This window comes from Hemicordylus capensis, chromosome 1 (genome assembly GCF_027244095.1).
Source record: "Hemicordylus capensis ecotype Gifberg chromosome 1, rHemCap1.1.pri, whole genome shotgun sequence".
Classification (NCBI taxonomy): domain Eukaryota; kingdom Metazoa; phylum Chordata; class Lepidosauria; order Squamata; family Cordylidae; genus Hemicordylus; species Hemicordylus capensis.
The window spans coordinates 365853034-365878218 of record NC_069657.1 but is presented as its reverse complement, the minus strand read 5'-3'; the positions used below and the strand labels follow the sequence as shown (position 1 = coordinate 365878218).

General features: G+C 42.0%; 2 long non-coding RNA genes across 3 annotated transcripts in view; one reads left to right on the top strand and one right to left on the bottom strand.

Annotated features, from left to right (window-relative positions):
- The first annotated feature begins 825 nt into the window (after nucleotides 1-825).
- Nucleotides 826-25185, top strand: part of LOC128344198 (uncharacterized) — a 25043-nt gene continuing 683 nt past the window's right edge. The window contains exons 1-2 of the long non-coding RNA XR_008315715.1: nucleotides 826-2780; nucleotides 21603-21768. This is a non-coding gene — a long non-coding RNA (uncharacterized LOC128344198). The remainder of the gene's footprint in view (nucleotides 2781-21602; nucleotides 21769-25185) is intronic.
- Nucleotides 22971-25185, bottom strand: part of LOC128344178 (uncharacterized) — a 23544-nt gene continuing 21329 nt past the window's right edge. For both annotated transcript variants that reach the window (XR_008315704.1, XR_008315703.1), the window contains one exon: nucleotides 22971-23828. This is a non-coding gene — a long non-coding RNA (uncharacterized LOC128344178). The remainder of the gene's footprint in view (nucleotides 23829-25185) is intronic.

Here is a 25185-nt window from a genome sequence, read left to right as displayed (position 1 = left end):
GTAGTTCTCCCTGCTTTAAAAGGCAGGGAGACAGTTCCCGGCCAGGCTGGGAAGCCACTAGGCTAAGCTGCTCAAAAATGGAGCCACACGGCATCTGCCCTCTGACACATGGGGCGTGGCTGGGGGGCTGGCGGCAGCAGGTGGAACAGGGGCTGCTGCTGGCCTCCCTGCGCACCTGCCATTATCTATCCGTGCAGTACATTTGTGGGGCAAGGTGTAGCTTGTGTACAAGCCCTCTTTCAGGGACTGAAGATTTTTGTAACTGCATGAAGGACAGAAGAAGGCAAAAAAGAGGTGTATGGTGAGCCTATTAATTTCATTTTCTTTGTTCCTCTGACATTCTAACCTTATTGTTGAACAGAGCATCAAAATGTGGTATATGATTGTGTGCATCTTGTGTATAACTAGCTGAGACAATGCAAAAGGTAGCTCATTTTCATGCAAAAGCAGTAAACAGGCTTTCTACAAGTCCTTTGTGTGTGTTTCTGGTAGCTATTTTTTTTTTTTTTTTGTCTTCTCAAAACCTGAACAATTACATTTTGTGTGTGTGTGGATAATATATATTTTAGTGTGACCCGGGGTCCAGGATATGTGGTTGGAGCCTTTATTGAGTCAAACATCATAGTCAGATATCTCATAAACAAGTCTTCCCACCAACAAACTTTCAGTCTAAACGTACAATGATAGAAAATATGTGGACTGTACAAACTGATTGGGAATTATAAGATTTTACTAAGTAATAAGCACAGGTCACAGTAATAAATGGAAAACATGCCAACAGTGCCTTTTGAAGAATGCTTTGTAAGGACAACAAAGTGGGTGAACTTGAACAGTCCTGCTACACTTTCAGGGAATTCCAGGATTCCCAAGAACACAGTTTAAGACTACTGTTATACAGTGGCTAACATTCAGACTAATGAAATGTGGGTGCTAGGTGAGAAACACTGGTGTTGCTGAAAGTTTTGACTAATGAAGCATTGGCAATTGTGTGTGTGTGTGTGTGGGGGGGAGATTTCAACCCCCCCTTCCCCTGGAAGAACCCTGTGCCACTCAAAATATATATTGCTGAGGGTCACACAGCCCTCAGGGACATATTTTTGGGTGGCATAGACACTTCCAGGAGAAGAAGATTGTCAAAGTTCACACTCACACCCCCGGTGCGAGCACCGGTACTGCTTTAGTTGGGAATTCAGCAGCAGTACCAACATTTCTCACCAGCACCTATGCTTTTTTAGTCTGGATGTCAGCCAATATTTGTTCATCTGGATTAAGGAGACCTTGGTAATGTCTTTTATGATGCTATGAACTGAAGGAGTGAGAGGATATCATATAACTTCTTCCTGCTCCTAACTGCTGTTTGGGGACTTTGAAACTTCCTAGAGTAAACTACTTAGATCCCTTCCTCCCTGTCATGATCATCTACAAATGAACTCAAAATATATCCCTTTTGCTGTAAGAAGTTTGGTAGACCAGCTATTATATGGAGCTGGCAAGACATTTACTTCATGTATCCTTTTCATGTAGGCTGTTCTTACAGGCAGAGCTTTAAAGAAAAATCCAGAACTGTACAATGGTATGTGAGTGTAATTCACATATGTAGTGTGTGTCACTACAACATACATATGTGTGTTTTCCTGTTCTGTGCACGCATACTTTGCTACCTAGAGTCACATTCTATGTCATTTAGAAGCCTACACAGAGTTGGAGAAAATTCTTATAAATTGGAATTAGAATTATTGCAGAGGAGTGCTATGTTTATCAGTGAAGACTGTGGGTAGTAGCAATAGAGTCTATGGGAACTATCTTTGGGTGGAAGATACTGGACTACTCGCTTTATTTTTCCCATTGTTATCAGTCACTTTTTGCACAATCACACACACAGAGACACACCACTTTTGCATGACTTGAATTTTTGAACTGCATAAATGTTCTTTAGAAATGCACTTTTTAGACCTTCAGAACTGCATGTTTTGTGTAGGGTTGCACATTGAAAAAAAGCCCTGCTTATAGGTTCATGTGTTTACCTGGTCTAACAACCCTCTTCCCATTGTAGAATAATGTGTGTGTATTATCTCCTTCCTCAAACACATAGTGTAACATGTGACACAAGGAGCCCAATTGCTTGATCATGCGGATCAGACTTCCATGGATATAGTCTTTGTGTGGAATACTCATGCCACGCTGTTATGTGCATGTGTAAAGGAATTACTCCTTCCCATTATGTTTTGTGGCTTGTTTTTCTTTAGTTGTTCTGTGTTGCCTCCAGAGGTGTACCTAGGTAATTTTGGAGCCGGACCTAAAGGCCTTTGGAGGCCCCCCTCACTGCAAGTTAAGCATCATTTTTTAACATGCAGGTTCTTGAGGGCACAAACCACACCAACCAGGACAGACTAAAGATGATTTAGGGGCCCCCCAGAGAGTGTGGAGACCCTGGACTTTGGCCCCGAAGTCCAGAGGTAAGAGCGCCTCTGGTTCCCTCTAGGCTCTGCAGGGGTTAAAAGGTAGTAGCCTCTGACAGCCGAGTCTGAGGTAAAAGTTATCTGTGGCAGAGTTTTGGAGGGAAAATTACAGAGTGTTTTTTGGCTGTCACCAGGCAGAGACAGAAGGTTCTAGCTACCTGAGGGAAGAAGCTCCTTGATTGGTTAATGTATCCCTTTGGGACTGGATAAAAGGGAAGCATGAACAACCAGGAAGAGGAGGGCTGTGAGGAAATAGGTGCTGCTGAGTGTTGTGTGAGTTGGAAGGCTGGAACATCAGCAAGGCAGAACCTGCTAGGGAAGGTAGCAGTGAGGGATCTGGTTCTACTTAAACCTGCTGGGCCTTGGGAGAGAAGGCTATCAAGCTTGTTTGTCTTGTATTTTGAATATTATACTCTAGCCAACTGAACTTTTAAACATTTGTTCCTGTATTGTGTGTTGAATTTTATGACTTTTTGTTCCAGTAAACCTGTTCTGGGTTTTTATATAATTTTACTGGTGTCTCTGTCTTTTTAGTCCCGCCTCACACCTAGCTGCCCATTTTACTTACCACATTACTGAGTTTTGACATTGCTTTTGAAAGACGGTGTGTTCAGTAACTAGGAACGAGTCATACTAGCTAAAGATCCTATTTTGGTGGCAATGGATGGTGAGACTGAGGGCCAGCTTTGGTCAAGTCCTCACAGCATGGTAGAGAGTAGTGCCTGCACTCTATCTCCTTAAAACGATTATTCCTGGTTTGCTCCAACTGCAGCTGAACTCCTTTGCCTAGGAAGTTAGATCAGCTGTTGCTGGAATAAATGAGAAAGTGCTGCTTAAGTAGGAGGTATTGTAACTTCTGAGGAGAATGGATTGGGGTGGGGTGGCAGCATTTGTAGCTCTGGGTCAGTATGAGGATCAACCAATTTCAAATCTTTTGTCCTGGCCAGCTTTCCAATACACTGGTGGAAGGAAGCCCCTCCTCATCTTAAAATTTCCAAGCAGACAGAGCAGGATTCCAAACCACATATACCTAGTGAATGAATTGAGCCAATGTCAGCTGCTCAACTGCTACTCACAGTACATTGTTTCATGACATGAGAAAATCTCTCCCCCCACCTTTCAGTGATTTGTAAACATCTCATGGTCCTGCACCTAACTTCCAATATGAGTTTTAGTTCTATATATTGGCTTTATTCATCTAGTCTGGATGAAATTAAAAATGTATGGTGACATAACAAAAATGTGCAAATCAAACTGAAAGCTGGAACTTGCCTAAAGGAATAATAAAGCCAACATTTTCAGTAGCTCAAGCCAAAATTTTGTAACATTAATTAATCTCTCTAATTGTATCAGGCAAAAGTGTTCTGATATATAAGTGCAGGGATAGGACCATAGTACATTAGCAATGTGGTGTATAATTGTATATATTCTGTTGCTGATAAGTAGAAAGAACAGACACCCCCGCCACACACACACTTTAACCACACTCCTTGTATGAAATACAACTGGCCATTATTATCAAGGCACATTTCCAAGGACGGTTTTACTTGAGAATTACGGGCCTGATAATTTAATGCCCAATGCCTATGTGCCCACCTTGATTCTGTATTTGTCTACATGGCAGGTGTGTGGCATCCTAAAAACTGGGCAAAGAGGCACCTATAAAAATAGCTCTCTTATTTTTAGCAGGGGGAGAGCAACTGTTCCTATCCAACACCAGCTTCTCATGTGTATGTGTGTATTTAGATGGTGAGCCCTTTTGGGATGGGAACCATTTTATTCTTTTTTCCTATGTAAACTGCTTTGATAAACTTTTTTGGTGGAAAAGTGGTATATAACAATTCTAAATTATGTGTAGTATTATTATGGGTTGTACATGGATGCAGTTCACATTGAGGAAATTGTGATGTTGCAGAAAAAAAATTGTGTGCTACATCATCCATCTTTCTGACAATTCGGAGCTTCTGACAATTTTGGGCTTCTACTTGTGTACTAAAATGCATCCCAGGAGCAAGGAAGCCTACTATGTAGACATGTCCCAAGGAGATGAGGCTAAGTGGAAATATTTATTTCCATTATCTTGGCTTTCTCACTTTTGACTTTTTAGTGAAGCTGACAAATAACATTCACTGCACACACATATACACACACACTGATAACACATATTTGTACCACTGAGAGAAAATTATGTTTATATGCAACTAACAATTTGTCCTTGAATCTTACATCTAAAAAGCTTTGAACACACACACACACTCTATCTCTCCTGGAACCATAAAATAATCACTAAAAATCACATGTGGAGCCATGCATAAATCTGAAAGCATAGTCTGAAAAGGTTTTTTCTAAAAACTATTCTCCTCAGTATTACCATAAATGACATGCTATATTTAATTTTACAATGCCCCTGGACAAATCATCAAATACTCTAATAACTACACAAACATTAATATTTAAATACAAGATATCCCCTCAGTTATAGAATAATCATAACTGTGGATTGGTAAAGTACTAAATGGGAAAATTCTCTTTAAAAGCTGAAGGGGGAGGGAGATGCTGAGATGATTGTCTCCTATTGTCAGATTGGTAGCTGTTGGCGTGATGCATCTTTGATGAAAAAAATGTTGGAGGAATGGAACAACTGCAGTGAAGATCTGTACTCTTATGCTAGTAATTAATAGTGATATCAACACATTTCAGGGGCAAAGCGCACATAGCATTCATATAAACTCTATTTTGCTTTTCTAAGCAGAATTGCACTATTATATTTGTACCAGGCCTCTCTGTGAGTAATAATCATAGTTACTCACAGAGAGGCTTGGGGGAAATATAATGCTGCTAGACTCTTAAACATGGGAGTGATCTATGGACATTTTGTGACAAAATGTCAAATGCGGTTAAATGTAAGCAAGTTAAAGTGATGCATATTGGGAAACCCCAACTTCACATATACACTGATGGAGTCTGAGGCTGAGCTGTCAGTGACTGACCAGGAGAGAAATCTTGGGGGTTGTGGTATCATATGACTTGTGCACTCCCCCTGCCACCCTTCTGTGCAAGAGGTTTAAAGAGTTGTTACTGGTGATACCGCCAGCACCTGCAAGCCACCGCAAGCATTGGTGCCCTGCCAGGCATCCCACAAGACAGCTGCTGCAGCTCCAACACTCACCTGGCTTCTGCATATGTGCGGAGGCCAGCTGCATGTTCAGCATGATGTTGCAGACCACACAAATGGTATCTGTGCATCCACAGAAGCCAGGTGAGTAGTGGAGCTGTGGAAGCTGCAGTGCAGGATGCCAGGTGGGGTTGCAGGTGCTGGCGGTACCACCAGTTACCACTCCCCCCGCCCAACCCACCCAGCACTGCCCACACTGGCCGGGTGGGATTTACACTTCACTGGTGTAAATCCAGAATTTAATAATACCAGAATTTAATAAAAACCAGAATTTACACTTCACTGGTGTAAATTCTCCCCTTCCTTCCCTTGTTGGCTTTAAACCAATGATCTTCACTAATTTTTTTCCCAAGTGGGAGCCACTTTGGCAAAAAAACCCTTCAGTATAAGAGCCATTTCATACTGTATACTCCTCCGTCCAGTGCTGCACTTTCCTCAGAGCTGGTGAAGGTTCCTTGAAGAGAAACAGAGCCCTGTTGAGCCCTGGCACCATTTTGGAGGGCATGCATGGAGTATTGGGGGCATTCTTCCCAGGCTTTCCCCAAAAGATATTCTCCCATTTACAGAAAGGGCTCCATGTGTGACCTCCAACATGGTATTGGGGCTTGAAAGGGTTCTGTTTTTCCCCAAAGGAACCCCACTGGCACTGGGCAAAGTGTGCACTGTATGGTGAGAACAGTCACTTCCTGTGCAATGCCAAGGGAGCTGTACAGAGTATTTGGCTTTGACCAAAGCTTCACACAGACCTAATAAATAATTAGGGAGCTGGAGTTGTGGTTGATGGGAGCTGCTCCTGGGCTTTGCAATGAATACTGCCTTAAATCATGATTCAGTGGTACATCTGTACTAATGCTAGCCGTGTTTAATGTGAGCCAGATTCTTTTTTAGCTAGGGTTCACAAAACCACTTCAAGTCTTGGTTAAGATGGAAACCATTAGTAACCAGAGGTACAAGTCATGGACATTCTTCCTAACAGGGGTTAATATGCCATATTTTATGTGAACTTGTTAGGTATATTTAGGTATAATCCTTTATTCCTTATCCCCAACTGAAACAAAGCTATGCATGTGTATTTTATTTATTTTAAAATTTATACCCTGCCTTTCCATTTCAGGAGCTAACTCACTCTCATTACAGCAGAAGTTAACCGGGTCTCGGGGGCAACAGCTTGTAAATGATAAGCATGAATACTGACAAGGCTAAACTAATCTACTTTATTCAGAAATACATTATGACAGAAAAGACCTATACCTAACTGCTGGCTACATTGCGGTCAGAGAGAGATCTATAGAAGCATGGTGCTCAACCAGAGAACTAGAAGCATTCTGGGAAGAATAAGAACAAAGTCACTCCCAGGAAGTTCCTGAGTACATTCTATAAATACAGGGGTCATAGAGGCAGAGATAAACAGGAAAAAGTAGAAGACCCTGACTATCTCTACTCCCAATGCCCCTAGAGGTCATTAGGATTACTGGTGCAAAAGGTTGATGCCATCTGGAGCTGGACCTCTAACAGGAGGTGGCAGCAAAGTGCATCTCAATGGGGCAAACAGGTAAAAAGTGTCATTTCAAGCAACCACAGGGGTCTAGCAATGGGAGGAGTGAGAAAAGCTACTTGTCTGGGGGTGGCTTGCCCCCCTCCTACCGCTTCTGGTACTCCCTATATATTTAATAAACCATATGTAAATATTCTTCTGTTGCTATCTATACAGGTGAAACTCGGAAAATTAGAATATCGTGCAAAAGTCCATTAATTTCAGTAATGCAAATTAAAAGGTGAAACTGATATATGAGACAGACGCATTACATGCAAAGCGAGATAAGTCAAGCCTTAATTTGTTATAATTGTGATGATCATGGCGTACAGCTCATGAAAACCCCAAATCCACAATCTCAGAAAATTAGAATATTACATGGAACCAATAAGACAAGGATTGAAGAATAGAACAATATCGGACCTCTGAAAAGTATACAGTGTGCTGTGCTTGATTGGCCAGCAAACTCGCCTGACCTGACCCCATAGAGAATCTATGGGGCATTGCCAAGAGAAGGATGAGAGACATGAGACCAAACAATGCAGAATTGCTGAAGGCCGCTAATGAAGCATCCTCCATGCCACGCCGCATTGAGGCAGTAATTGCTGCAAAAGGGGCCCAAACCAAGTACTGAATACATATGCATGCTTATACTTTTCAGAGGTCCGATATTGCTCTATTCTTCAATCCTTGTCTTATTGGTTCCATGTAATATTCTAATTTTCTGAGATTGGGGATTTGGGGTTTTCATGAGCTGTACGCCATGATCATCACAATTATAACAAATTAAGGCTTGACTTATCTCGCTTTGCATGTAATGCGTCTGTCTCATATATCAGTTTCACCTTTTAATTTGCATTACTGAAATTAATGGACTTTTGCACGATATTCTAATTTTCCGAGTTTCACCTGTAGTTACAGCAGAATTGGCAAACCCTAGCAAAGTGTCCTCTTTTCTTGAACCTGTTGCAAATGACCTTCTGTGCAGGTCAGCAAGCAAAACTGAATTTGTGCACAGTCTCCACATTGGTAGCAGCAGTAGCTTCTCCTTTCTTGTGTGGCCACTTTCTGAGGCAATGCCATATGAGACGGTCAGAATTGGAAGAATCTAGACTGAAAAGCCTGGATTTCAGTAATCTGGTTTTGGGGTACCAGAGGGTGATTTGGCACAGTGAAGAGCATTTTCCACCCTCCTAGCTATCAATGACTTTATCCAAGGTAGGTTTCTGCTCTAAAAGCAGCGTTCAACACAATCTGGAGCAGCTGACTTTCATAACAATCTGATCCTGATCATCCAATCAATAAAGTTGGCAAACTCACAGGTTACACTTAAGGCACACAATGCTGTGACATTGATCAATAGATACACCAGGCAGTTGGGATCTAGAATAGAACTTGTAATATTCAGCAATCACATTCAAAGTAGGGTTGAAATGATCATCTAAGGCTTGAAGAGCAGCTGCATAAGAGCTGGCATCCCCTTCCAAGTTGGTAGAGAAAAGACAAATCAGTATACAGTATATTCTCTGGCCTTCAGGGCCCAGGCAGTAAAGCAATACAGCATTGTGCTTTGCTGGAGTGAAATCAGGGGTCTGTACAGTAAGGAGGTAATTGCAAAAATACAACATTGTTTCCAGGGAAGAGCAGGTTCTCCTGGGGTGGACAAGAAAAAGGGTGGTGGTGGGCAGAGGCGCTCTTACCCTGGACCTTGGGGCCCTGACCTGTGGCCCAGGGAGTCTCCAAAGGCCCGGGGGCCCTCCTGTCGCTGCTATAAGACCCCGCTGCTGCAAGGGCAAACCGCTGATATTCTAGCCGCCATGTGCATGGCTGGGGGTGTGTGGGGGGGTGAGGCCTCCCCCCCGTGGTGCCACAGGTGGAGCAGGAGCAGTCACTGGCTTGCAACACTATTATTTATTTATCTAACTAACACATTTGTATACCACCCGAAACGCAAGTCTCTCGGAGGTTTACAACAAAACAGATAAAAAGATCAAAACGCTACAACAATTTAAAATTCAAAATGTTAAAACTATTAAAAACACAATTAAAACAATATCTAATTAAAAGCCCGGGTGAACAAATGCGTCTTGACTGCTTTTTAAAAGTTGTAAGAGATGGGGAGGCTCTTATTTCAGCAGGAAGTGTGTTTCTAAGCCTCGGGGCAGCAATGGAGAAGGTCCGTCCCTGAGTAGCCACCAGACAAGCTGGTGGCAACTGTAGATGAACCGCTCCAGATGATCTCAATAGGTGGTGTGGTTCATAGCGAACAAGGCATTCTCTTATTAGCACCTCGCAGTTCTCAGAGGCTGTTGAGCCGGACAGTCAGGCTCAGTGGCTGCCCCTGCTCTGCCTGACGCTGCCACCATGGGGGTGGGGAGGCCTGCTCGCCACACCTCCTACCCTCTGGCCACGCACATGATGGCTAGAATATTGGAGTTTCGGCCTCGTGGTGGTGGGGAGGAGGGCTTGTGGCAGGGCCGTCTGGGTGCCCAGATTGCCTAGGTGTGCCACTGGTAGTGGGATTTGGGCCATGCTGCAGCGGGCATCCAGTGAACAATAGAGTTCAGATTGATAAGGGAAAAGAACCTTCAGGGGTTGAGGTCAGGAAGCTGGAATCAGCAGCAGCAATAGTAGAATGTAGCAGTTCAGGAATGTAGGCCCAGTGATGCAATGAAAGGAAGATGCAGGAACCTTCACAAGCTTTGCAGGCCCACACACATAGCTGGTTCAAAATCTCATCACCAAACGTTTTATAGCTGCTTCCCTCGTAAATACAAAGCAATTTTATGTTTGTTTAAGTAAGACTTAATTCCAGGAACAGCTCCATTTCGTCCTTCTCCTTTCTCTCCCTTTTCTTTTTTGACTCCTCATCATCTTGATACTCTCTACAGGATCCTCACCGGGACAAACTTTAAATCAACAAAACACAAAGGACTGCTAGCTAGACTACAAGCTACTTAATGGCACAGCGGGGAAGCAACTTGCCTAGGGAGCAAGAGGTTGCTGGTTTGAATCCCCACTGGTATGTTTCCCAGACTATGGGAAACACCTCTATTGGGCAGCAGTGATATAGGAAGATGCTGATAGACATCATCTCATACTGCGCGGGAGATGGCAATGGTAAACCCCTCCTATATTCTACCAAAGAAAACCACATGGCTCTGTGGTCACCAGGAGTTGACACTGACTCGACAGCACAACTACCTTCTACTTTAGATAGAATACAACAAACACCCATTGGGTGTCCCACTAATTACAGAGAACTTGCTCATGCAGTTCCTTTTACTCCTTCCCTTCTCTACCGCCGGACCCTAGCAACTTAAAATCCCAATCACCCCCTCCTATCTTTGGTGGTCTCCAGCAGCACAAGGAACCACTTCTTCCCCACTTACAATTCCTGATTCCCAGCAGCACAGTGTGTTACTCCTAGATTCACCTTTCTCTGGAGAACTGGTAACCAGTCTCCTTCACAATTAGGGAAGCAGTTTCCCCTTTCGCTAGCTAATTTCCTCTGTTTGGTCTCCCTCTGCTCTTTAAACCTTTCTTAATTACTCTCATCCTGTTTCCTCTCTCTGTTTATCTCACTGCCAGATCTTTGGATTGACTCTCCTCTCCTTTTCTTACACACTTGTTTGGGCTTTTTTCTTCTTGGTTCTCCTGACCTTGTCCTTCTCTCCTTCCCCAAAGTCATTCAGGTTTCTTTCCCTCTCTGTCCCTATCTCTTGCTGGTTCTTCAGACCAGGCCCCTCTCCTTCCCTTATCCAAGTTCACCTGGGTTCTTTTCCTTCCCCTTCCCAGTCCCTTGCTAGGCTTTCTAAACCCGATTCTCCTTCCTTCTCTATCCAAACTCTTTCAGGCTCCACATCTGCCTTTTTCTGATCTCCATTCTGCTCTCCTAGACCAGCCTTCCTTCTCTGCCCTAACATTTTTGAGGATTGCTCTCACATATCTCTGGTCAATCTGTCAGCTCCCTAATTGGCTTATATCTCGTTGCTTTCTTGGGGCCTTCTCTTTTCTACCCCGACTCTCCATTGGAACTTTCACCAGCTTCTCCTTCTATCTTGATAATGGAACTGCACCGGGGTGATTGGTGAACACCCCGAAATTGCTTCAGGCTTTGTGTGGGGAATTAGCAAGCTGGGCTGGAGCAGTTCCACATCAGAATAATTTTTGTGCAAAGCCTTGGTTACAGAAGAATGAACTGAGAGAGAGGTTGAAGTTCAAAAACAAACAAGATTTTATTGTAGGGTAGGGATAAGAAAGTGGAATAAGAAAATTGATTAAAGCAATATTACTACTAAAAATACATAACAAGATTAGCCAGATAACTGCAAAGGGAAAATTTAGCTTAGTGACTGAATTAACATAACTTCTAGGCTGGCTAGAGAAAGGAGGCTAAAGAGAAACAGGTTTTTGGATTTAAGAAGGAAGCAGGGATAGGGAGACCCAGAGGGGTGAAGAGATTATCATGCAACATTGTCCTTCCTTTAAGGGCGATTGGACCCTTGTATCTCAGAGACAAAAGAAGGGCCTCCTTCCTCAGGGATGGACTGGGAAGCAGCAGGCAGTAGTGAGAAGCCAAAGGCATTAGGCAGCAAAGGTAGATCCAAAGAGTGTGTGTTCTTGAGTGTCCAGCTTCTGGTAGAAGCAAGGTTGGCTGGGCAGACCGGTTCAGGCAAGAAGGCTGATCTGGAGGCTAGAAGCATGACTGGCATGCAGAGTAAGACATGGCCGAGTGTAATGGCAGGTGTCAGAGCTAGCAGTAGTTTAGGAGACATAGCTGCTATCAAAATCCATGTGCTTTTGTTTACAAAGAGAAACACATGGCTGAGGAATGACGTCATGGTGACCATATGGTTGTGGAGCTGTCAGAAGGACCTTGCATCACAGGAAATGGTCAGAGAGGGGGCTTATGTGACTAGAAAGGGTTGGAACCAGGGGTACGCCCTTGCCCTGGAAGTTTGGCCACCCAACCTTCCACCCCACACTAAAATATGCCTGGGAACTTCCCAAAGGTGGGTGTGTAGCCATGCCATCCTGGACCAATAGGAACAGGTTTCAGAGCCCAGAAAGGTCCAACTGAGCATGTGTGATAATGGGCTGGTGGCCATTTTGTGTAATATTATTGGCCAAAATTGGGTCGTGACCCCTCTACGCATGAGCCCCACCACCCAGGACCAGTAGGAATAGCCCATGCTTTTCTGAGCCATCTTATTTTTGCAGACTCACTGTTTGTGTGATCATGGGATCCCCAGAGAGATTATTGGAGTCAGCTGTACCACTGTCAATTGTAAAACCTAGCCCAAGAAAGCATTATACTAGCACAAGTTCTGACGATGAGAAGCTTCCACCAGCCAAGCGTCTAAAAGAAGACCAAGAAGTTTATGAAATCTGGCAGGAAATCATGCAGGCTATAGCAGCAAATCCTGCCGAAATGCAAGTAAACAGGGGATGTTAGTGCTGATAAATGTTAAAGGTGGGTGGCTGGGTCTAGAGGTCAACATACAATTAACTTAACTGTGTTCTTTATTCCTTCTATTTTTCTTCATTTGTAGGAAGAGGGGGGGTCCTTACATTGATGCACAGCCTCTAGCTATGTGGAATTTGACAGAACCAGGAAGCATGCATATCAGGATACATATGGAAAATATGGGTTGGAATCTCCATTTTCAAAATAAATAAATAAATAAACTTCAAAAATAGGTTGATGATTTTCCCTTCCCCACAGAATCCTATAGTGGTGAGAATGCAGCAATGCAAAACTTTCTAGCACTACAAGTGAATGAATCAGATTACATTCCTGCAAGGAAAAGAAGATCAGCAATGAAAAGCCTCATGACAGCAGTGGTGTATGCCATTTTAAATACATCCTTAGAGGTTAGATGCATGATTCCTGCTATGGATGTATGGTTCAAGCCAGGGGACAAAACTCACATGAATGTTTCAACTGGCTGAAAGAAATATTTCCAGTTCTATTAGAATATTCTCTTCAAAGAAGTGCATGAAATCAGTGCTACACACAATCACGATAATTGGTTATAGTCTGAAAATGCTAATGCTGACTAGCGAAACAGTGGACCAGACCATCACAGATGTTAAGGATGCAAGCAACCCCAGAGGCGCTCTTATCATTGGACTTCTGGGCCAAAGTTCATGGCCTCCACAGCCCCTGGGGGCCTCCAAATCCTCTTTAGTCTGTCCTTGGTGGAGTGGTTGCCCAGCTGAGCTTGATAATGCTTAATTTGCTGGGGAGTGGGGACCTCCTACGGCCTTTAGGTCCAGGCTCCAAAATTACCTAGGTGCATCTCTGAGCAATCCTCAAGAGGCGTCAGAAGCTATCCCATATGAAAAAGATTCAAGAATGCTCATTTTTGTGAACTGTGTTCTTGAAAAAAAGAGTACAAAAAATTTCTGAAACTGCCACCAACAGTATAAATTCCCTCGCAAAATATAAATGTAGTATTGTACATTGCTGCCATCTTGTGATGAGGTTTCATCAGCACATGCTATACATTACATTCTTTGGACAATAAAGCCTTGATTACCCCAATGCTGAAATGCCTTGACTACCAAGTCAGAGGTTGCCGGTTTGAATCCCCGCTGGTATGTTTCCCAGAATATAGGAAACACCTCTATCGGGCAGCAGCGATATAGGAAGATGCTGAAAGGCGTCATACTGCGCAGGAGATGGCAAAAGTAAAGTGTGCCATCGAGTCGGTGTCGACTCCTGGTGACCACAAAGCCCTGTGGTTGTCTTTGGTAGAATACAGGAGGGGTTTACCATTGCCATCTCCCATGCAGCATGAGATGATGCCTTTCAGCATCTTCCTGTATTGCTGCTGCCTGATATAGGTGTTTGGAAACATACCAGTGGGGATTTGTAAACCCCTCCTGTATTCTACAAAGATCTGTAAGTACCATATTTTATGGACTATAAGACTCACTTTTTTCCTCGAAAAATATCCGCCAAAATTCAGGTGCGTCTTATATGTTTTAACAATTTAATATGTTAAAACTCTGAAAAACTGGATTAAAATTAAGGTGCGTCTTATAGTCCGTAAAATACGGTAGCAAGCTCTTATTCCTAGTAACAATCTTCTGTACTAATTTAAAACTGTCCCCCTTTTGTAGTTTAAATGGGGTTTCTGGAGGGAGTGGGTTTAAAAAATTAAAAGCATGGTCATTTTGGAAGGGTTGGGGTGGAGCACTTGCCCCAATTTCAGATAATACCTGCACTATTATTTAGTGTTGTGTTTCATGTGTGTTGGATGGCTTACATTTTATTTTAAATCTGATCTGCCCAATGTGTTGAATTGGGACTTGGTCAAGGGCATAATTTATTTTTTGTTTAATACTGTAGAATAAGGGCAAGAGGACTAGGTTGTTTAAACACTAATGGCATTTTTTCATGCTGTAAGAGGCTTTTTAAAAAGAGATATTCTTTCAGAGGTTGTAAGAGGAAATCTGACCATGTCTTTGAGCGTGTGTGCTTGCTCTATCTATTTATCTATATGCAGAATTGTACTTTTCTGCCATGCTGTGGGCTTTCTTTCTTTTTATTCCATGTGGGTGAGGACTATTTTTTCTTCCATGCAGGTGGGGGTAAGTGCCATTTAAAAAACAAACAATCATGAATCCTGTATTGAGATTTTTTAAAAATATTGTGGTTGGGAGACATCTTGTGGGTTTTCTCCATTATGCCGCTCCTGCTAGGTAATTGGGCAAGGTGGCTGACTGGCTAAGGTGGAGTCATATTATTCCTTTGTGCTTTGCATGCATGGGTTCAAATCCCATCCTTTTCAGTCACTTAAAAATTAAATCACAAGCATGTTCTTTTTAAATTTTATTCTTAAAATACATATTTACACTGGAAATAGGAGGTAACAAATTTTCAAGTGTTGCTTGAAGATATTTAGAATTCTAACTTTCATGGGCTGAAGCCAGCTCTCTGCAATGCAGCTCTCCTACAATAAATAAATAAATGTAGGATCCTGGTATGCATAGGTCACAATCATGTTTGTCTAAATTAAATATACTTACCCAACCCCCCATGCTCAACAATCCAATCAGCTTTAGTTCTCACAATGTAAACTGTAACACAGTGTGCCATCCTGCTCCTGTTCTCTCTGGTCACAGGCTGTTGTAACCATTTAGTTAGTTAGTTAGTTATAAGTTTATTTGGTCATTGACCAGCAAACCCATTTTGTAATCAGTGCCCCAAACAGTAATATTGTTAAGAGCCGCCCTTTGTTGATTTTTCCATCTGCGAATTCAGCTCTCTTTATGCTTATGAAAATATTCTTAATACCTTCTATGATGGTGAGTACACAACATGGGGTGTATATCCTCTTCCATTTTCTGTAATAGTTGAGCAGTTTTGTCCCTCTTTTTTGGTTTTCCAAAAACCCATTCTATGTAGGCCAGAGCTGTGGTGTAAATCTGTGGTATAAAATGATATTTCTGTTGGTTGCAGAGGAAACCGCACATCCTGCTCCAGAAAGTACAGAGAATACTTCTATACTATACTTTGCCAGCGGATCATCTGGTGGCTACATAGGGACGGGCCTTCGCCGTTGCTGCCCCGAGGCTTTGGAATGCGCTCCCTAGTGAAATAAGAGCCTCCCCATCTCTGACAGCTTTTAAAAAGTCTTTAAAGACTCATCTGTTCACCCAGGCTTTTAATTAATATTGTTTTAATTGTTTTAATGTTGTTTTAGAATATTGTTTTTAAAAGTTTAAATTGTTGTGTTTTAAACTTCTTCTTTGTGTTTTTAACTAATGTTTTATTTTCTGTTTTTATTTTGTTGTAAACTGCCCAGAGACGTGAGGTTTTCTGTATAAAAATATGTTAAATAAATAAATAAATACTATTAGGGTAAAAGGAGTGTGAAAAGGAATCACATTTCTATACCTGAAGAAGAGAAACCAGCCCTAAAGAAGACCAAACCCAGCTGTGGGGAATCTTGTAATTAAATCCTTGTACTTAGACAGTAGCTCCACTTATAAAAAAGCACTTTACCTACCACATAGCAAATCCTTGGTTGTGCATGCGAGTCTCATCTGGGGCCCATGTCTTAAAGCATTCAGGTTTACAACAACCTCATGGGGCGGGGGGCTGATTTATACTTTTCTAACTCAATCATGTTCTTGTTTTTAGAACTCACTAATGAAACACATTCTGACTCACATCATTGGTGGGTTGATGACAGCACACTGAGCAGCTACGGTTCAGAAAGATTTGTTTGTGGCTCTCACAGATGTAGTGAAGATTATTAAGAGATCTGAAGCAGAACACAGAAGACAGCTCAAAATTTTAGCTGGATGTAGAGCCAACATTGGCAAATGGTTTGGTGGCATTGCTGATGTGGCCAGGGTCTTACATTTTTTGAATGACATTAAAAACAGGTTTGCTTATTCCTGTAGTGATACACCAAGTACCACACAAGGGGCTGTGAGCAGGAAAACACATACAGAACCAGAGGTGGCTATAGAATGTACTGCTGGTCAGACTGACCCACAACCAGGATCTTCTACCAAACAATGGGGAGGAGGCATGAACACATGTAGGGACCAAAAGCCACTTGCTGCTATTTTTTAGAAACCGCATCCACACCATCTGCTGATGAGCCTGGAGAGGTGTCTCAGACAAACCCATGAGGCGAAGCAGAAACTACTGCTGATTGGTGGGAAGAATCTCAGGAGGAACGTGCTGCAGGTTCTCAATCAGCCAGCTCTGAAGAATCTCAGGAGGGCGGTGCTGTGTACCTAGCTCTAGACAGGGAGTGGGAAAGGGTGTTCCCACACCATGGGGCCAGGGCAACCTATTATGAATTCTGCTTTGTGCATTTAGAGAGAATAAGATCGTTTTCCAAAGTGAGAGCTGAAATGTATTCAGCCATCCAAGCCATCAGCAATCTACTGCAGAGTCATGCAGAAATACTTGCTGGGATTACTTTAAGATTACAGGTTATTGTTTCCCCACTGAGGGGCGGGAGTCTCGGTAGACCTCTAAAATCCATACAATATTATTATTATTATTATTATTTATTTTATTATTTCAATTTCTATACTGCCCTTCCAAAAATAGCTCAGGGCGGTTTACACAGAGAAATAATAAATAAATAAGATGGCTCCCTGTCCCCAAAGGGTTCACATTCTAAAACAAAACATAAGATAGACACCAGCAACAGTCACTGGAAGTACTGTGCTGGGGGTGGATAGGGCCAGTTACTCTCCCCCTGCTAAATAAAGAGAATCACCACAGTAAAAGGTGCACCTTTGCAGTAAAAGGTGCACCTTTACCCAGTTAGCAGGGGTTATATCATATAGTGCCATGATAGCTAAAAAGTTGCAACACGTAGTTAATGTCGATATTCAAAACATGAATTTCTGTTTTGCAAGAGGGCTCATGGCCATTAGGTCTGAGAGTCCCACAACCTCAGAAATAATACCAGACACCAAGAAATTACACAGTGATCTTGGTTGGACAGAGTCGAAAAAGGTTTATCTTTCTGATATAGCATCTGTTGAGCGTCATCGACAGATCAATAAACCTGTAGTTCACTGGGATGGAGAAGAGTAGGGAGTTTTTAAAAGTGTTGAACTGCAGTGTTCTCAAACTTGTTTTGTTACTTCATGATGACCACTATTACGGTGTCAAGAATGTAAAGGGATTATTTGGGAGTAGAAACTTTTGTGAAGTGTGTAACATGCCCTATGCACATGCCCATGATTGCATGTTCAAGTGTCGCCATTGTTTGAGTAAAGCATGTGCGCAGTCTGTGGGCCAGATAGTCAGGTGCTCCACATGCAAACTACAATTTAGATCCCATGCGTGGTTAGACAGACACAGGAAGCTTGCTGAGGAGGGAAAGGTATAATGCATTCTGAGAGAACTATGTAGGAGGTGTGAACACTGTGTTGACACAGAGCATGAATCAAAGTGGAAGTGCCGGGGAAAGCAGAGTGTGTAGGGATTATGCTGAGGAGCTTAAACAACATGCATGCTACATGGGGAGAATTATGTACCCAGAAATATCTGTAAAGTATGATTGTGAATCCAGGCAAGAAATGGATGAGTATATCGCTAATTACACTTTGCAATGGCTTTTCAAGCTGGAACAGTAGAGGGGATTCAAGAATTTAACAAGAAAAAGGAAGCATGGAAACTTGCCAGATGATTCTGGGAATTTCGCAGTGAGTCATGCCCTGCAAACTTTGTCCAGACAGTCACTAGCAACACAAACTTTAAGAACTGTACCCTGCTGGCACACAGTAGCAAAGGATATGACAGAATTCTGGTCCTCTGTGAAATGATGAAACAGAGGTTGGATGTTGAATTGATTACTCACGATGGAAAACTGTTATATATCACAGTCAAAGAATTAAATATAAAATATATAGATTCCCCCTCTCATCTACCTATGGCCCTAGAGAAACTTCCTAAAGCATGGGAGAGAGCTGGTCTTGTGGTAGCAAGCATAACTTGTACCCTTAGCTAAGCAGGGTCTGGTTGCATATGAAAGGGAGACTTGATGTGTGAACACTGTAAGATATTCCCCTTTGGGGATGGAGCCGCTCTGGGAAAGAGCATCTAGGTTCCAAGTTCCTTCACTGGCATCTCCAAGATAGGGCTGAAAGAGATTCCTGCCTGCAACCTTGGAGAAGCTGCTGCCAGTCTGTGTAGACAATACTGAGCAAGGTGGACCTATGCTCTGACTCAGTATATGGCAGCTTCCTATGTTCCTATGGGATTTCAAGGCTCCAAAGTATATTTCCCCCCATTTCTGTAATACCAAAGAAAATGAGAATTATGTGGGGGAGATGCCAGATGTAAAGTATGATGGGGCTGAAACTATGATGCCTGCTGAAAGGGCAGTGTTCCTAAAGTGGTACAAAGAGAACAAGGCAAACACTGTTGACATGCAGAATGAACTGGCACATTACTGCAAGCAAGATGTAAACATCTTGGAGAAAGCCGGTACAAAATACAGACATGAGATTCTTGAAATGACCTGGCAGATAGCTACGGTGTCCAAGGGTGACAGCTTTGTCAAGAAGGCTGTTGGCATTGACCCTTTTCAGTACCTCACTGGCCAGTGTATGCTTAAAGATGTTTCATTACCAGTTTCTTAAGGAATGTCAGATTGCAATACCTGCACCTGATAATGATAGCAAACAGTGTAAAAGGTTCTCCACCTCTGCTATTCATTGGTTGATATATAGAGAGCACAAAGAAAAGGTCCATATTCAGCACACCCTGAATGGCGGTTAATTTAAGGTTGAGATTCCCATAGACTTTCATTGGATGGAACTGGAAGTCTGGGAATATTATCTGGATGGCTATTCTGTTGTTGGTAAAAAGAAACTAGCCTTTGAATTCAACAGCTGTTTCTGGCATGGTTGTCCTAGGTGGTGGTCTTGGCATTTACACCACCCCATGCTGGACAAAACAAATGAGTTTCTTCACAATGCCACCAAGAGAAAAGCATGAGTTCTAAAACAAAAACACCAAACTGGACTATGAAGTCAGATCTATATGGGAGCATGAGTGGAGAGAAATGGTCAGAAATGACCCACTTCTACAGTTTTTCCTAGCAAGGGAGCAGTTTCCCGATCCTTTGGAACCTAGAGATGCTCTCTTTGGTGGCAGGTTAGCATGCGGTTTATCTCGATGAGATTGTCAAATACCACATACACAATCATAGTGATTGTTACTTGAAGGGGCCTGGCAAAACATATTTCAGCCCTCAGGTCCCCTGATTTAATCAGGGAATTGTGGCCCCTACATTCTTGGTCCAGAGTCAGATCAAATGCAAATAGTGTGTAGCCTTTTCCATATTCTTCCCTATTAATGAGCAGAGGTCAGTCTTCCAGGTGCTTGCCTGAAGCCTGTACCAGACCCTTATACTCTCGGACAGAATTATGAGTGGGAAAGTCTGGCTGGTAAGGTTTCACCGGGGTACTGTCCATATAGAGGCAGGCAAAGTTAATGTTGTAATGCTTGAAATTAAAGAGTTTTAAAGCATAAGTTCCACTAAATGCATTATTATCCACGAAACTGATTATGACAGTTTTTGGTAGCTGCCCTAAGTATAAATTTTCCTGATTGCTGACATGACTTCCAGCAGGGATACTGAACACTTTCATGCTCACCCATGAGCCACTGGGTATTTTGCATTGGTTGTGAGCAAAGCCGCAGCATATGCTAACCTTATAGCAGGGTTCAGGGAACATTTCTTGATAAAAAGGGAGGCTGATACGATCTGCAGCCTGTAGCAGGGGTTAGAACTGGCAGCCATCAGACAGAATGTGTCCTTGCTGCACGTTAGTTTAATTTTCACATCTACACTGTTTAAAACCAGTTTTTCTTGAAACGTAAGGTCTGTGTGTAGATGCCCCAATAGGTCCACCTTCTGGCTGTAAAATTGGCTGTTAATAAAGCCACAATTATCCCCATCCAGAGCAGTAGCTACATGATACCCCACAGCATCTTTATAAAATAAGCCTGCTGTGAATTGTGTAGATAGAGTCGTCTCACTGTAATTCATCATTGCTCCAGTGAATGCCCTGTAGAGACAGATGCTACTGTTCTGACTGACAAGACGGTCTCCTAGGGTCACATCCACTTGGCTAAACAAGGCTGCAATTGGGAAATTCACTAGTCCCATGGCAGCATCCTGTGCTAGCTTGGGTCCATCCTCCTTGACAATTTTACAACACATGTATAAAAGTGTGTTATTCAAATCGAGGTAAAAATCCCCAGTCCCTGCAATGAAGAAGTCCAGGGGAGCAGTGTTTCTTAGGGCTGTCAGCAGCGGCACTTCAACATATACTCTTCTCTAAATACTAGTTTATGTAAGGGCGGTTTGGAAAAGGTCCAGCTCAGATTTCATGCACTCTTCAGAGCTGCAGTGCATAAAAGCCATCGTGGCTTAAAAGATGTCACCAACAGCGCACTTCCTCTTCCCCTTAGGGTGCCTTTTACGCTTCTGAGGCTTTTTCTGGCTCACACCTTTTCTTTTAAGAGGGCAGGGAGGTCCTGATAGCTGCACATGTGATGTTCTCTCCCCCTACCTATTCATTATGTAGTTCTTTAGATTAAGAGTTAGGTCTTTCCTATCCAAAAGTGTACTTCACCAATAAATCTACTCAGTATTTTATTCTACAAGAATCTCCATGTGTCTTCTCTAAATAGCTGCAACAACTAAACTCTGCAAACTACTCTGTAACTGGAGTTGGTAGCTTTTTTAGTACTCTGCTAATTAACTGGAGGATAAAAATTACAACCCCCAACAGAGTTTATGGGCACCAGCAGACTAAAATGTCTACAGCAGAGCTTATTTTTCCTTTAAAGTGTGGCTGAGTTAGTTAGAAATTACAGCATGGATCCAGGAACTACAATTTACCCAGGAACTGCTTCTGCTCTTCCCAGGTTGGATGGAAGCAACTACGAAAACTGGGCTTTGAAGATGGAGGGAGTTTTCATGACAAAAGGGATTATAGAAGTCCTCATGGAACAATGTACAGATCAAGATGCAGCTGCCCAAGCCTCGTGGGTAAATTTAAACCAGCAAGCTTTTGGACTTCTGATTTTGAATGTGAGTGATTATTTATTAATCCATATACATGATGCTAGGATAGCCTCAGAAGTATGGACAATATTACAATTGTTCCATTGTCTGTGTTTGCTGTGCTGTACTACAACACAATGATTTGCATGGGTCAAGTGCACCCTGTATGTAAATGGAGTGAATAAACATGCGAACACGGTATCTCTTAGGTTGGAAGAATCTAGTAAACTAATCACTATTTTAATGAATACACCTCTGAGTTTCTATCACCCACTTAGCTCTCTTCTGATAGGGAGCTGCATCGCAGAGCCTTATCTGACTTCCCTGTTGATGTAATTGGTTTTTAGCTTGTTTGAGGCATCTATGGAGGGGTGGTAGACCAAGAGGGGGTTAGTCTTTGTGCAGAGAGAGACCTTGAAAGACAAGCTAACTTTTGCAAGTTAATTTCAGAAGTCTACTTAGGCATTCCCAAACATATGGAAAGGTGCAAGGATAGTTTGCTTTTAATTTGGCTGCTGCCCAATATAAGCTTTGGTAGCTACTAAATCTGGGGGTAACAGTCCCACTGCCTGCTAAATGCCTGGTCCCCAATATGCCAACAAACAGAGAGCACATGATCCCGTGAGCAGCTTGCTGCCAGAAGTAGTGGCGGGCTGGGGGGAAGCTGCTGAACCTGGGATCATGCACACAACGACTGAGGTTAAGCGAACCACATGCAACTCAATCCTATGCAGGTTCACTCAGAAGTCAGCCGCACTGTATTCAATAGGGCTTCTTCCCCATTGCAATTCTGTGTTTTGTACAGCGGTAACACACAACTGCTGTGTTTATAAATCATAAACAGTAGTAACAACATAGCCCTATTCACACATTAGGTAGCTTAATGGTGCAGCAGGGAAGCAAGCTGTCTAGAGAGCAGGAAGCTGTTAGTTTGAATCCTCGCTGGTGTGTTTCCCAGAATATGTGAAACTCCTATATCGGGCAGCAGCGATATAGGAAGATGCTGAAAGGCATACTGCGCCAGAGATGGCAATGGTAAACCCCTCCTGTATTCTACTAAAGACAACCACAGGGCTCTGTGGTCCCCAGGAGTCGACACTGACTTGATGGCACAACTTCTCCTTTCCTATTCACACGTTAAATAAAAAATATGATAAATAATCATGTCCAATACATGTACAATCTCTGTACAGTGTATGCACATAAAGATTTCTGTGCATGAACAGTTATTCACACATTGTGTTCAGTGCACACAATGTGTGAATGAATGTGTATTCAACACTTCCTTCATTTGAGGAAGGTTCCTGCATTTGAGGGGGCCTGTACTTAGGTGCATTTTTAATCTGAATACTTTACAGTTAGAGAAAATAATGTACATGTTTTACAGACATTTTCATGTACAAAAAATGTTTGCTTAAGGTTTATGTGTTCATGAAATATATACCCTAAATGTAAATGTTTACTTGGAAGAAAGCCCTACTCAGCATAATCCTAGCAAATACACTTAAGATTACAGTCTTTATGTTCATTAAATTAAATGACATTTTTAGGTGGAAAGTGAATGTTTTGGAATAAATAGCTCAGCTCCCCTAATGGTTACTTACATACGTCTAGCAAGTGATGGGATACTCTTCTGCACTGATCTGACCTTGACTGATGAACAGTAGAGCAGGCTCTATGTTGTATGGGCAATTTCAGGAATATTATTTAACATTTGGTATCAACATTTCCATTTCCTAGCACTGAAGTCATTACACTTTCTCATTAAAGGAATTAAAAGAGATGCACAAAAAGAGGGGCATTTATAATACACAGATGATATGCTGATTACTTGATCATGTCAGATCTCACAACATTTTTCATTTGTTTTAGAAGACTGAGATGAAATCTTTATAGTCAGAATAATGATGTTCTGTTCTTAGCTTGAAATCCTCTTCTCTGTTCTCCAGTGGACAGAACAATCTTCACTTCTTGAGCAGTACTGTTGTGTCACTACCAAACAGATTCTATGTTGTCCTGCTGAGTTGGTCTCATTTTGCTGGTGGATGAAATGATTCCTGTAAATAGCTTGCAAAACGATTTGGAATCTGTTGGGAGGGAAGGTGTGATAAAATGTGCAAAATTATTATTACTGTAAAAATATGTGTGTGTATCTATGAAGTAAGGAAATGGGAAGCAACTGTCTTATGTTAATGAAACGCCTGCTTCATCCTTATTACACTGGAGAAACTTTGGAAAAACAGTTTAATCATGTGAAAATACAACATTCATGTTCCCTCAGTAATATGCCAGAGGTCAATTAGATGTGTGCCAATCTGCTGAGCAAATGCTGATTGTTTGACTTAAACCATGCACAGAATGTGGGAGGTCTATTTAAATCCACTTTTCACCCATTTCAACTTTGCTAAAACAATGTTGCAAGATAGAGCATTTTGAGATTAACTAGCTATCTATTGCCAGAGCCACTTTTTTAACTGCCCCCTCCCCTCTCCTTAAATATGCAATACATTCAGCAAGGCAATTTATCCAAATTCCAATGATACTGTTGCACTGTAACACATTTGTACAGGGGAAAAAGTTAAATTGAACTTCTACCACGATGCCCTGTGGGTGAATATATTAAAAAGTCCAAATGAGATATACCATTGGCCAAGCTCCATGCTATAACAAAGATGTATCTACGTATGCATCTCCATTTCTCCATTCCTCCCCTGCCCACCAGATACCAACCACACAGGTTAGATTTTGAGGGGAGGATGTTTATTCCGTCCTGCTGTGCCTTTGTGCTTTTTCTAATAGGACAAATAATTTCAAGAGGTGATTTTCATTGGGAAAATGGCATGGAGGGAGGAGTGAACTCTAGAATGTTCACCAAATATAGCATTAATCTGGATTTGCAGTAAAAGATACCCTATATTATTCAGAAAAATTTAAACACTGGGGACTACATGAAGCATAATACAAACTGCAGCGTTAAAAAATATCAACACTATGTACGTTTAATCTATTTCTGTTTAGAAGCAAAATAACAAAGGGACATCAACTTTAGACATTCCTTTTCAATTTGATATGGGACTCCATCAAATAATTTTCCAGCACTTGTTGGGTTTTTGTTTGTTTGTTTGAACACTGTATCTTGTTATATGCAGATACCGGTAAAATGGAAAACAAACAAACAAACAAACAAAAACCAGTTCTAAAACAATATTAATTAATTAATTAGTAAGTCATTGAGCTCAACAGTACCCTGAAGTTTCGCAACTAGTACAAAATCATTTTGGAGGTACAACATATCTCATCATTTTTAAAAATATACAGAAACATTATAAAATGAACAACATTGGGGGGGAAACCATCAATTGTAACTAAATTAACATAATTTGCACATCTGAACACAATTATCGCATTTTACCACTGCATGACTTGGGCATATAAACTAATGAC